Genomic DNA, 14,892 nt, shown 5'->3' with positions numbered 1-14,892 from the left:
TAACATGTTAAAATTTAATTTTCTTGTTGTTTGTTACTAGTTTACATAAATAAAATTGATTTTCATATGTTGATCATGCATTCCATGAGTTACTAAATTTACTTTTAGCCTGAAGTGCTGCAGTAAGCACCACCTGAGGTGACTAAAATTTGAGTAAAAACTCATAGTCTTACTTGTATGAAGAATTAGAAGACAGAATTCAGAGGGATCAAGACAGCTGTGAAATGAGGAAAGCAATATGAACTTGGTACTGGGTGCCTCAAGCTCTGTGTATAAATTCTTGAAATTCCTAAATTATCCATGCACTGGATAAACTCAAACAGATCAGCTAAAAAGCAAAGATTTTAGCTGTTGGCCATTGCGGGGGAGTCACAGTATGATGTTTGAGTCCATTTATGCTACCTGTCTGATAAAGCAAAAAGAAATCAATACTTTGAGGAATGTAACAGAATCTCTAACCTCTACAATGTGTTATTCACAATGTCCAGGATTCAGTATTGATCACTGGGCACTGCAATGTTACATTGTAGTGAATCTGGATTATGCGGTCAACCTTTAAAGAGTGTTCAGTTTTGTCCTGCAGGCAGTTAATTTACTCACCAGGAACCTGTCAAGATTTGGTTCTATGCTTTGTTAAGGCAGGTCTAAAGCAGCCCTAGGGTGTGGAATTACTTATAACATGTCACATTTGGGGGACTTCAATTAAATATTGCTTTTTTACACCATCATTCCAGAACCAAAATTACAAAATATTTTTATAAAAGTTCATTTAAATATATTAGCCATCTTTTTAACTAGAGACTCCAATTAGCTTCCATTTTACATTTAAACTGAAACCATATGTAATACTTTTACTGGAATTCCTTAATTGTCACCTGGAATAGATGTTCCCTGGAAAATCTGAAAAGTCCAATAGTCAAACCAAGTGCCAATATGTTATGCCTGCCTTAAAACACTTCTTATATAAATGACTCCTTTCTTTTAAATCCTTTCTTTTTAGAACTCCAAGGAAATACCAAAGAGGAAGCCTACTTCTCAGTTCTCCAAATGAGAAAAAAATAGTTTAAAATTTTATCATCATCTTGGGTCTAAAATAAGTTATCTCACAATTGACAAAAGAGTAACCAGGTCCTGTTCATAGAGTTTGACGGTCAACAACAGCTTGATGATAGACAGAGGTCTACTCCACTTAAGATAGGATGGTATTGAGTTTGACCTCCAATTATTCTAGGACCTTTGAAATAGTTCAAGGAGACACCTCACCCTCACCTGGGAAGGGGCAGAGAACCAATGCTGATAATGTTATTATTATTTTAAGTTAGCTTAAGTAGACAACAAAAGCATTTCATTGAAAATGAATATGGTCATCTGTCTCTAATAAAATATAATTATAATGTAACCTATTAATTAATAGAAGGCTGTCAAAAAGGAAGGAGTTTCCCCTGATATTTGTCACAAAGTAGCCTAAATCTCTAACACCTAGTGCAAAAGTGATCTCTACAAACACAGTTTTATAGGAAAATGTTTATTTTATCTATTTGTTTTGTTTTTAAAGAATACGCTAGCAATGGATTAGTAGAAACATGTTCCTTGTTAAAATTAGAGTATTTTCAGTAACATATTCCATAATGAGTAAACAGGCAGCCCATTTGGATTATAGCCAATCTCTTTCAATCCAATCCATATATGTACCATAGGTATTTTAAGAGTAAGATATCATTACTATTTCTCATGTTGCATTTTAAATGATCACAAGAGAATAGGGGAAATGAAGCAATGAATAAAGAACATTTTGTGTGATAGAAACACTTAATTACACTGCTTTAAAAATTAGTGTTATTGTTGTGCTATTCAAACTATAGTATAATAGTTGTAGCAGAGCACCTTGGCTTGTAGGCAGGAGCTGTGGTCTGGGTGCTGTGGGCAGGAGGAAGTAAGTCAATGCTCATGGGGTTTTGTTTTTGCCTGGAAGAAGAGAGAAAATTTGGGGGCAGGAACCCTGAAGGGAACAGAAATGAGGATAATGAAACAAAAGAGTTGACTTTCATTCTCTTACCTCCTAACCAGCCTGTCAGGCAGGTTTTGAGCCTTTGTAAGAGTCTCAGGGCCAGCAGCTGAAGGGATGGTATGAATGAACAACTGTGAAACTGAGAAGACACAGTAGGGCCTGAGGGTTCAGGGAATATATGCAGCACAGAGTTAGGGAAAGGCCAGTGCCTGCCTCCTTGAGCCTACTACCTTCAAAACTACAGACCCCCCATGCCAGGGGCACCTGACAGAGCCTAATTGTAGGGAAAGACTTTACAGAGAGCAGGCAGAGGTGGCAGGAATGAGGATGACACTGGGTCATTAATAAGGACTTAGAAGCTGGAAGAGTCCTGCCAAAGACATAGAGGAGGTTTTAGAAAGGACCCACATTCCCATGGGAGCAAAGCTGGCATCCACGAGACCTCATTTATGCTCACAGGGTGGAAATACCTGCAGCTTTTAGATTATACTCACAAGCATAACTTAGAAAGTTGCATCCATGTATGCACAAGTATTCACATACGTTTCTACATCAGATGCACACTACTTTTCTTCCTGAAAACACCTTCTCTGACTATCAGTGACTGCAGGTAAATGTTAGCTCATCTGTGATATCAACCCCTAGGTCTTCTTTTATTTTTCACAGCAGCAAATTCTTCCACAGACAGACCTTCACTCAGAGGTACCCATGTGTATTAGTCAGGGTCCTCCAGATAAACAGAACCCAATGTGAGACATATAGATATATATAAGAAGAAATTTATTACAGGACTTGGCTCACATGGCTATGGAAGCTGGGAAGTCCCATAATCTGCCCTCTGGAGAACATGGGAGCCAGTGGTGTAATTCAGTCCCAGCCTGAAGGTGTGAGCATCAGGGGGCCGATGGTATAGAGTCCCAGTCTGAGTCTGAAAGCCCAGGAATCAGGGGTGCTGATGTCTGAGGATAGAAGAATGATGTCCCAGCTCAAGAAGAGAGAGTAAATTCATTCTTCCTTTGCCTTTTTGTTCTATTCAGGCCCTCAATAGGTTAGACGATGCCCACTAACATTAGTGAGGGTGGTCTTCTCTACTCAGTCTACTGATTCAAAAGGTCATCTCTTCAGGAAACACCCTCACAGACACAACAGAAATAATGTTTTACCAGTTATCTGGACATCGCTTAGCCCAGGAAAGTGGATACATAACATTAACCACCTCACCACCCTTCCATAATTCCTTAAGAAAACTACATCTGTCCTTTTATTCTATTCTTTGTTTTATAATACTTCGAAATGACAACAACAAACTTACTGAATACACATTTATTGAGTATGGATGCTATATCGTGCCTTATGCTTTGTGTAATAGAAGCTATCCTCTGCCTGCAGGGAGATAAAAATCTTGTAAGGCAAAGGGGATATTACATAAATAACTAGAAAACAAGATGGAATGTGATAAGTAAATTAAAGAGGTACCTAGAACATGAGCGTTCAGAAAGAGACACGTAATAACAACAATAATACCCAACATTTAAGAAGCACTTAATACATGCCAAATGCTATTCTAAGTGCTTTATATCTGTTAATTCATTTAATACTCGCAATAATCTATTAAAATAGTTACTATTATCCCCATTTATTTCAAAGAGCACACTGAGGCATATAGAGGTTTAGTAACATGTCCAAGGTCACACAGCTAAAAATTATCAGAGCCGGAGAACAGAACAATAATAATTCACTACATAAAACAAAGGAAAACTCAAACTTTTAAGTTGAATTAGACACAGTAAAGGGCCGCTAAGAATTTTCAAAAGTCTCCTTCAGCTTTTCATTTTTCACAGATTAAACTTAAAATTTCTTAAATACAACTGCTCCAGATTATGCACAGTTTCTTATTCAATTTTGTTTTTCTATGCTTTCAACATTGTTTTTGCACTGGTATTGTTTTAACTTTTTTCTTTATAATCAGAAGTATTTAAGATAATGAGTAAAGCAGACTTCTATAGGCCAGCCTGGAAATATTTCTAAAAATATTTCTAAAAAACAGATTTCTAAAAACCAATTTACAAATGAACATTTGAAACACCACTTCCTTGTGAACTGAGAATGTCTAAATAGGTAGATGTGTGTTCATTAGTATGTGCTGGGCTCTGGGCTGGGTACTGAAGTGTACTAAGATGAATTAAGTAGAGATACTGACTTCAAGGGGGTTTTAGTATTGTTTCTAATATAGATACTATCTTCTTAGAGTTTCTAGTATGGGAGAGAAAATAAGACAAGTAAATAAATAATTATGATTTAAAATAAATGAACTACTGCCGTTAAAGAGAAGCAAAAATTTCCATGTTAATTTGGAGAAATTCTATGTTGGACATCAAATATTAGTGAAGACCTTTTGATTCATGACAACAAACTAACAACATGCTTCTATGAAAATTGAGCATCATTGGTCAAATATTCCTGCTGTTAAGTAATTGACATTTATTGCATTTAAGCAACAAGAAAGAGGAAGTATCCCTTAAAACAAAACAACGAAACAAAACAACTAGCAGAAAAACTAGGAGACCATGTGCACACAGGAGAAATTTGCAGCACTATGCTTCTGCTTAGTGAAGAGTTTTTGCCCCATCTGGGGAAAAAGCAGTTGTAGTATAAGTATCCAGTTCCTCTTCCCTCCCATTTCCTCCCAAGTTATACGTGTACCCATACATACGCATACACACAATACTTACACAACTTTAGAAAAAAGCATATTTACTGAGTAAATAATAACTTTAAGTATATTCCTTTATCTTTGGAAATCAAAGAGGCACATACTAAAAGTACATCTTTCATATAATTTATTTATAAAATTGGCATCTGAAGTGAAACAATCAGATCATAATATCAGTATTTTAAATGATCACATCTTGAAATTTCATGTTATATCATAAAGAAATTCCTATATGGTAGTTAAAAGATTTTTTTAGTTGACCCCAATGGATTTTGTAGTTTTCATCCTTTAACTGTCTTATTAAGGAAAATTATTTCTGCCTCTTGCTTATTATCCATAAAGGAATCATTGTATTGAGCTTAAAAATCATTTTCTATCTACTGTTCCCATTTATAATTTCCTATGAGAAATAACTTTCTTTTCCTTGATTACCAGGAAAAATGTAGCTTGAAGTAATCCTTGGTAGATAACATGGGGATTATAGAAAACCTGTGATTTAGAAACTGGATAAATTTAATCAGAATCTCATTTTAAATTAAGAATTAACAGGAAACTATCCCCCCACCAAAGACAGCATACTTAAATCTCCTTCCTCAGATATTATCATTATTTAAAATTGTGGGAACTCCAATATGAAAGTGACTGTGCACTTCCAAATTAAATCACTCTGAATCAAATTAAATTCAAATACACTCTGATTACAACAAGTTGTACCTGCAATTTTGACCAAGAATGGAATTACTTTAGAGGTGTTAACATTTCATAAAACTTCCAACACCTTTTCCCCTCACCTTTGACAGCAGTGAAAACTTTTCCTTTCATTTTAAGTCATTGTTTTTCAAAGGAAATTTGATTTTGCACATTTCTCTGGGTAAATAGAAGCTTCTGTTAAAACAAACATCAAGAGTTATTCTAAGTAATTTGGGGCATAAATTTCTTTTAATGCAGCATTTCAGAGCTGGAACTCTGTGATAGCCATACAGAATGAGGAGCTTGAAAGATTTTTGTTCTTAATTTATAGTTCGTAATTTTCTGTTGGAGTCTAAATTTAAGACAGTGGTTTCTCCCTTTTGTAATTTAAGTCTGAGATATCTTGGTAAATTCTTTCTGGATGGAACTCTGTAACACTTAGAATGAATGAAATCATAACACTATGGATACTTGGCTGCTATTTTCATACAGATTTATTTCCAGAAAGTGTTTTAAGAAGGATTGAAAAAACAATGGGCCTTTAAATTACAATTCAATTACAGTAGTGAGATTTAAAGAAAAATTCAGGGTGAGTAATTTTTCCCTTAGTTATAAGGACATGTTTAGGAAAATGTATTAATTAGTGACGTCACCATTTAGTAGTTTCTATTCCCCTTGAAATGTCTCCTGACTTTCTTAAATAAGGGGCTTGATTTATTTTGCCACTATAAAACTAAAACAGATTTATTTATGTGATTAATGATCTGCTAAATTATAAATAACCATGATTTCTCAAAATGGTCTCACGTAGCAAAAACATGAACAGAGTATACAGAAGGATTCTTCTGTGTAAGAACTAGATATGGAACATTTTTTCACTGTCCTGCTTTAAAAATGTAAAATGTACTTCCAAAAGTACTTCTTTGGCAAGACTCAGAACTATATTTTCAAAATTTTACTTTTTTTTGTTGAAGCATAACATACATTCGTACTCTAAAGTGCACAGATCTTAAGTGTACAAATTTTTATAATGATCACTTGTAACCACCATCCAGATCAAAATATATCATTATCAGAACCCTCATCCCCTCAGTGGTCACCACCACCACCTAAGGCAAGAACTTTAGTGTCCAAATTTTATCATTGAACATTATTTGTGAGGTTTATCCTTCTTGTTCCATGTCTAGAAATTCATTATTTTCCCATGCCATATTGTATTCCACTGTATGAATAAACCACAGTTTAGTTATCAACTGTAATTTTGAAAGACATTGAGTCATTTCTAGTTCAGACCAGTTTAAATCATGCTGTCATGAATGTTCTTGAAAGTTGGTGCAAATACGTATTCCTTTCTATTGCATATACATCTAGGAGTGGAAATGGTGAGTCATAGGATATATTTACCAGATGCTGCCAGACATTTTTTCACAAATGACTTTTAAAGCAGTGTATGAAATATCCAGATTCTCCACATTATTGCCAACACTTGGAATATATATATATATATATATATATGTAAATTTTTACCATTCTGCTGGGCTTGTAGTGGTATCTCATAGGGTTTTTAAATTTTTCTTTTCCCTGATAAATAATGATGTTGAACCTCTTTTCACATATATATTTTATATATGGATTTTTTGGTGAGGTTTCTATTCAGATTTTAGGCTCATTTACTTTATCTGTTATTTTGTTATTGATTTGTAGACTTGATATACATAAAGGAAATGTCTTTTGTTAAATATATTCACATATCTTCTCAACTCCATGACTTGCTGTTTTTTGCTCTTATTGGTGTCTTTTGATGAACAAAAGCAGTAATTTTGATAAAGTCCAATGGATTACTCTTTCCTTCATTGTTTAAACATACACTGTTTATGTACTATTTAAGAAGCCCCTGCCTACTCTTACAGTTATGATGATATTCTATATTAGCTACTAGAAGCTCTTTTGTTTTACCTTTCATATTTTGATGTATGCTGTGAGGCATGTGATCGCTTTATTTTATGAATATACAATTAATTCAGTATCTTTTATTTTTTAAAAATCTTATCACTAACACATTGCAATAGCACCTTAGTCATAAATCATGCTGTCATTCTCTCTACTCCATTTCTCTTTATAATTATTATTGTCCCAATACCACACTGTCCTAACTGCCACAGCTTTAAAATGTCTTGATATCTAGTAATTCAAATTTTCAACTTTTATTCTTCATTTTCAAGATTGTCTTGGCTATTATTGACTTTTTGCACTTCTACGTAAGTTTTAGAATCTCTTTTTTGAGGGACTTCCCTGGCGGTCCAGTGGTTAAGCCTCTGTACTTCCACTACAGGGGTTGCAGGTTCAATCCCTGGTAAGGAACTGAGATCCCTCATGCCAAGTGGCATGGCCAAAGGGAAAAAAAATGACAGTAGAATCACCTTTTTGATTTCTCTCAAAACACCTTGCTGGAATTTTATTGAGAAGGTACTGAATCTATTAATCTGTTTGGGGAAAATTGACATTTACACAATATTAACTCTTCTAATCTCCTCTGTATTGCTATGTACAAATCACCCCAAATCAGTGACTTAAAACAATAACAATCATTTCTTTTCCTTACGAATCTGGGAATAGACTGGGCTCAACCAGAGTTCTCATGAAGTTACAGTCAAACAGTGGCTGCAGCAAAGGTCAGTTCCTTGAAGGCTTCTTCACTCCATGTCTGGTGCCTGAGCTGGAAGGACACAAACAATTGAAGCCATGAACAGCTAGAGTCCCCCATGAATCGCTTTCCATCTCTCTGTATTTGTTTTCTATTTCATGAATTTCTGACTTCATCCTTCTTGTTTTCTTTATTTTTCTTTCTTTGGCTTTAGTTTGCTTTTCTTTTTCATACTGACATATAGGCTTATATAACTGACTTTTCAGTGTTTTTCTTTTCTAAGATATACATTTAAGTCTATAAGTTCCACTGAATACTTTAGCTGCATTTCACAATTTTTGATATATCATATTCTCATTACTGTTTTTCAATGTATTTTTTCTTGTTTTGTTTTATTTATTTTTTAAAATTTTTATTAGAGTATAGTTGATTTACAAGGTTGTATTACTTTCTGCTATACAGCAAAGTGAATCAGTTATACATATACATATACACACTCTTTTTTAGATTCTTTTCCCACATAGGTCATTACAGAGTATTGAACAGAGTTCCCTGTGCTGTACAGTTGGTCTTTATTAGTTATCTATTTTATATATAATAGTGTGTATATGTCAACTCCAGTCTCCCAATTTATCCCTCTCCCTTTTCCCCCCTGGTAACCATAAGATTGTTTTCTACATCTGTGACTCTATTTCTGTTTTGTAAATAAGTTCATTTGTACCTTTTTTTTTTTTTTAGATTCCACATATAAGTGCTATTATACGATATTTGTCTTTCTCTGTCTGACTTACTTCACTCAGTATGACAATCTCTAGGTCCATTCATGTTGCTGCAAATGACATTATTTCATTCTTCTTTATGGGTGAGTAATATTCCATTATATATATGTACCACATCTTCTTTACCCATTCATCTGTCAGTGGACATTTAGGTTATTTCCATGTCTTGGCTATCATGAATAGTGCTTCTATAAACATAAGGGAGCATGTATCTTTTTCAGTTATAGCTTTGTCTGAATATATGCCCTGGAGTGGGATTGCTGGATCATATGGTAACTCTATTTTTAGTTTTTTAAGGAACCTCCATATGGCTGCACCAATTTACATTCTCACCAACAGTGTTGGAGGGTTCCCTTTTCTCCATACTCTCTCCAGAATCTGTTATTTCTAGACTTTTTAATGATGGCCATTCTGACCAATGTGAGGTGGTACCTCATTGTAGTTTTGATTTGCATTTCTCTAATAATTAGCGATGTTGAGCATCTTTTCATGTGTCTACTGGCCATCTGTATATCTTCTTTGGAGAAATGTCTATTTAGGTCTTCTGCCCATTTTTTGATTGTTTTTTTGTTATTCAGTTGTATGAGCTGTTTGTATGTTTTGGAAATTAAGCCCTTGTGGGTCACATCATTTGCAAATATTTTCTTCCAGTCCCTAGGTCATCTTTCCGTTTTGTTTATGGTTTCCTTTGCTGTGCAAAAGCTTGTAAGTTTGATTAGGTGCCATTTGTTTATTTTTGCTTTTACTTCTATTGCCTTGAGAGACTGACCTAAGAAAACATTGGTATGATTTATGTCAGAGAATGTTTTGCCAATGTTCTCTTCTAGGAGTTTTATGGTGCCATGTCTTATATTTAAGCCTTTAAGCCATTTTTGAATTGATTTTTGTGTATGGTGTTAGGGTGTATTCTAACTTCATTGCTTTACATGTGGCTGTCCAACTTTCCCAACACCACTTGCTGAAGAGACTGTCTTTTCTCCATTGTATATTCTTGCCTCCTTTGTCGAAGATTCATTGACCATAGGTGGATGGGTTTATTTCTGGGCTCTCTATTCTGTTCCATTGATCCATATGTCTGTTTTTGTGCCAATACCATGATGTTTTGATTACTGTAGCTTTGCAGTATTGTCTGAATATGAAATTGTTCTTTGCATATTGATCTTGTATCCTGTAACCTTGCTAAACTCACTTATTAACAAATGAACAGTTGATGCACACAAAAGAGATGAGTGTCTCCAATCTGAGGTGAGCGAAAAAAGCAAGACAAAGGATTGTGCATGTTTCAAGATTCCATTCATATCTACTTTGAAAGAATGCTAACTGCTCTGCAGTGATGGACATCAGATCAGTGATTGCCAGCAGATGGGAGTGGGGCACAAAGGAGCAGGAGGCAGGGAATGCAAAGGGGCACAAAGAAACTTTTCAGGACGACAGATATATTCATTATTGTGATTGCAGTGGTGGTTTTATGAGTTCATACAGTTGTGAAAATTTATCATGTGTATACTTTAAATATGTGCAATTTATTGTATGCCAACTGGACTTCAATAAAGCGGTTAAAAATATTTTTACATATACAGACACTTTTTTTTTTACATCTTTATTGGAGTATAATTGCTTTACAACGGTGTGTTAGTTTCTGCTTTATAACAAAGTGAATCAGTTATACATATACATATATTGCCATATCTCTTCCCTCTTGCATCTCCCTCCCTCCCACCCTCCCTGTCCCACCTCTCTAGGTGGTCACAAAGCACCGAGCTGATCTCCCTGTGCTATGAGGCTGCTTCCCACAAGCTATCTATTTTACATTTGGTAGTGTATATATGTCCATGCCACTCTCTCACTTTGTCCCAGCTTACTCTTCCCCCTCCCAGTATCCTCAAGTCCATTCTCTAGTAGGTCTGTGTGTTTATTCCCGTCTTGCCCCTAGGTTCTTCATGACCTTTTTTTTTTTAGATTCCATATATATGTGTTAGCATACGGTATTTGTTTTTCCCTTTCTGACTTACTTCACTCTGTATGACAAACTCTAGGTCCATCCACCTCACTACAAATAACTCAATTTCGTTTCTTTTTATGGCAGAGTAATATTCCATTGTATATATGTGCCACATCTTCTTTATCCATTCATCTGTTGATGGACACTTAGGTTGCTTCCATGTCCTGGCTATTGTAAATAGAGCTGCAATGAACATTGTGGTACATGACTCTTTTTGAATTATGGTTTTCTCAGGGTATAGGCCCAGTAGTGGGATTGCTGGGTCGTATGGTAGTTCTATTTTTAGTTTTTTAAGGAACCTCCATACTGTTCTCCATAGTGGCTGTATCAATTTATATTCCCACCAACAGTGCAAGAGGGTTCCCTTTTCTCCACACCCTCTCCAGCATTTATTGTTTGTAGATATTTTGATGATGGCCATTCTGACTGGTGTGAGGTGATACATCATTGTAATGTTGATTTGCATTTCTCTAATGATTAGTGATGTTGAGCATCCTTTCATGTGTTTGTTGGCAATCTGTATATCTTCTTTGGAGAAATGTCTACTTAGGTCTTCTGCCCATTTTTGGATTGGGTTGTTTGTTTTTTTGATATTGAGCTGCATGAGCTGCTTGTAAAATTTGGAGATTAATCCTTTGTCAGTTGCTTCTTTGCAAATATTTTCTCCCATTCTGAGGGCTGTACAGACACTTTAAACCATTTTTTCAGCTCTCTTCATTTTGACTGTCTTTCAAAACAGAACTCACATGAAAAAGAGGCACCACTATTTACCAGCAGCAAGAATAAACAGAATGAGAGTGTATGGTGAGTATAAGATAAACCTATATGTAATACTTCAGTGTTCTGAACTTAAATATAATCTCAAGTCTGGCAAGATAAAACCACAGTACTAACACAGACATCATAAAGCTTTTAAAACTTCTGGTATATTAAGTATTTCTCACAAAAGAATATTTTGATAAATATTTATATTTGTGTGTATATAAATACATATATACTAAAATATAAAAATATAAAGACTATATATAATATTATATATAAAAATATATATAATAAAGAAAATATAGAGGTTCTGTTTTCCTTAATATACACATGCGTTTTAAAAGCAGAGCATGAACTTTATTTCTTTTATGGAATGTTTCCTGGATACATAACACTGACAGACCCAAATACCAAGTTATACCAAAGGTGGCTCTCCACAACCAATTCAGCAAATGTAACAAATGGAAAGAAAATATTTACACTAACTCCTTTGAATAGAGAATGGGATATTGAAAAAGAAATAAAAGACAAAATTTCCAATTATAATTGGGCCAATTTTCAATCTTGGATTAAGTTATTCATTTGGCCTATATTAGTTTCATTTTCACTCAAATAAACTCTCAGACTTCAAATTTGCTTTGGTCCAGGAGAGGACAATGAACCACAACCTTCCCCTCATAGATCTCCCTAATACTTCTCAGTACCTCATATATCACCATACTATCAGAAAATAAATATCCAATATAATCTATATCTCAATACTAGCAGTGACCATGTCAAGAAAACTAGGTAATCTTTTTTTTTTTAAGTATTTACGTTTACTATTTTGTGATTGAGGTCAGTTCTGGTATGTAATTAGATCAGATAATTATCCATATATATCAGCTAGACAGCCCAAATGATTGATATCTCTCCAAAGCTCCTAGTATATGTGACCATACAGTTATTAAAGAAGCCAAAGACAGTAGGAAGAAATTTAAACTTTGAGTCAGAGAATACAAAGTTGTGTTCTGATCCTTCTGGTTTTCTAATTTTGTGACGTTGAAAAAAAAATCACAGTGTTTGTAAGTTTCAGTTTTTTCTGCCCTAAGAAATGGGAATGATATCATATCATAACTCATTGTGCATATTTAATGAGGAAATGTGCACGTAAGGTGGTTTTTAAACAACAAAGTACCATGCATACACATACAAAAGGTATTGTTATCTGATTAGTAGGGGAAACAGAAGAGTGTGCATTCCTATTTTGGGTCTTTCTAATTTCCTTCCATTAGTAGGTTCATGAATTTCTATTTCTTACTGAGGATAACTCCTATATTCCCCTTAAAAAGTGGCTTCAGAGCCTGAGATGAACGGTTTTCCTTCCCTATATAAATTCAAATTTGAAGAGATGGTCAACCTTTCAAGCCAACTTGAAAAATAAGTATTTACCATAAGATTATAAACTCAACAGTCTGTGACTTTACTGCCAGGATGACTTATGAAAGCGTTTTGCATAACTGACATAAATGATGCTATGTTGACATGACTTCATGAAAGACAAGATGAAGAAATTAAAGGTGCATGATGCAGTCACCTTGGCATCAGTCACACCATGAAATAAATCATGGATGGTTTAATTTGAACCATTAAACATCTGATGGCTTTTTTTCCCATTTGAAATTAATTAAAGAACCATTTATTTTACTGTTTGATTAGTCTTTTATAATTTATTTCCCCAACAATTTGGTCATTAGGATAGCAATGACTTTCACACAAATGACAAGGCATGTCAGCACAAATATAAAATTTCTGCAAATAACATCCAGTAGTTAATCATATGCTGAATCCACAACTTCTATTCTAGATGTATGAAATAGAGAGAAGATGGTTTGTTAACAGGAATGAGCTCACTGGCAAAGATCACAGAAAGTTCCAGGCAAAGACTGAAATAATGTATAATTACATAAAGCATCCTTTCCTAATCTTCAGTTGCATAGTGGAAAGGGAAAAGGGTGGGATAACAGAGGAAGGAGAGTGCTGTTCGGTCAGGGACAGAGCACTATGAAGTAATGTGAAAAGCAGTAACTAGAAACTGTTTCGAGATTATTCACATTTTGACCCCATTTTATGTTTTTAAGATACTGTTTGAACCTACCTTTAAATTTATGATAGACTTTATTTTAGGAGAACAGTTAGAAAAGAAATAAAGGAGTAAATCCTGTTGACTGGTGTTGCATCAATGTATGAGAAAAGGGAGACATGGTGACACAGACTTTAGGACACAATTTGGATACTGCAGCATGATTCCTATTCTGGCTTGCCATGTCCATATTCTAAAATCAGTGTCCATCAAACTCTTCGTGGTAGACTGCATGAGCTGACTATGATACATGTGGTCAACACGAATGGATCACTATGAATTGGGCATGGGAGTCACTTCTCTCTGTTTAACCTGTGCATTATCCATTTTTAGATGGTATGGAATAAAATTTTTTCTCCTATAGAATTTAGTGTTCTCTCTAATGGCATTAACCTCATAGGGTACAAAAATAATTCTTCAATGCTGTGACTTTACAGAAGTCATAGAAATTGAGAATGTTAAAATGTATATTTTAATTCTATATTTTGGGACCACTAAGCATAAAGATTCCATATGCCTTTTCTCACTTCATTCAATTTTATCATCTTCTTTCAAGCTGCTTCATGCTCTCATCAAATAATCCCACCCTCAAACTGTATGAATTAAAAACCACATTTCTATAGGTAATCTATAGAATCCAATTATGATGGGAAAAGTTGAAAAATAAATTTCTTTTCATTTGTTTTTATTTTAAACTTACTGTGCTGGTGCTGAAGATACAATTTCATTGTGATTTTTTGTAAATATTGATAAAACTATTACTGTTCAATGGACCAAAAAGTAAAATAATAGAAGGATGATAAACTATAACAATCATTTCAAATAATCAAAATGGGCAAAGCCAGAATAAATAAAGCAAAGGATTAATTCACTCACCCAACAAGTATTTATCGATCAACTCAGTATGCACCAGGGAAAGACAGAGTAAATTGATGAGCAGGAAATCATTCTATGAAACTATCCTCCAAAGAAAATTGGACAAATTCCATTGTTTCTATCAGTGAGGAGTTTTTCCTGTCATTCAACAGAAGGCAGAAAGATGTGACCCTTGTACAAGTTTCTTAACCTCTCTAAGCCTTAGTTTTTCATCTAAAACATGGAGGTGGTAATAATAGTACCTATCTCATATTGTCCTGATAATTGCTTACGTAATACATGTAATACACTTAGAA

General features: G+C 34.5%; 1 long non-coding RNA gene across 1 annotated transcript in view; it reads left to right on the top strand.

The window, feature by feature from the left end:
- LOC309627302 overlaps positions 1-14,892 on the top strand; it is a 56,755-nt gene that overhangs the window by 26,434 nt on the left and 15,429 nt on the right. The window contains exon 2 of the long non-coding RNA XR_014243663.1: positions 1-14,892. This exon is cut by the window's left edge and continues 16,704 nt beyond it; it is cut by the window's right edge and continues 15,429 nt beyond it. This is a non-coding gene — a long non-coding RNA (uncharacterized lncRNA).

The sequence above is a fragment of the Balaenoptera borealis genome (genome assembly GCF_965194805.1).
Source record: "Balaenoptera borealis genome assembly, chromosome: 4".
Classification (NCBI taxonomy): domain Eukaryota; kingdom Metazoa; phylum Chordata; class Mammalia; order Artiodactyla; family Balaenopteridae; genus Balaenoptera; species Balaenoptera borealis.
The sequence above is the reverse complement of the archived record's forward strand: the minus strand, read 5'-3'. Positions and strand labels throughout refer to the sequence as shown.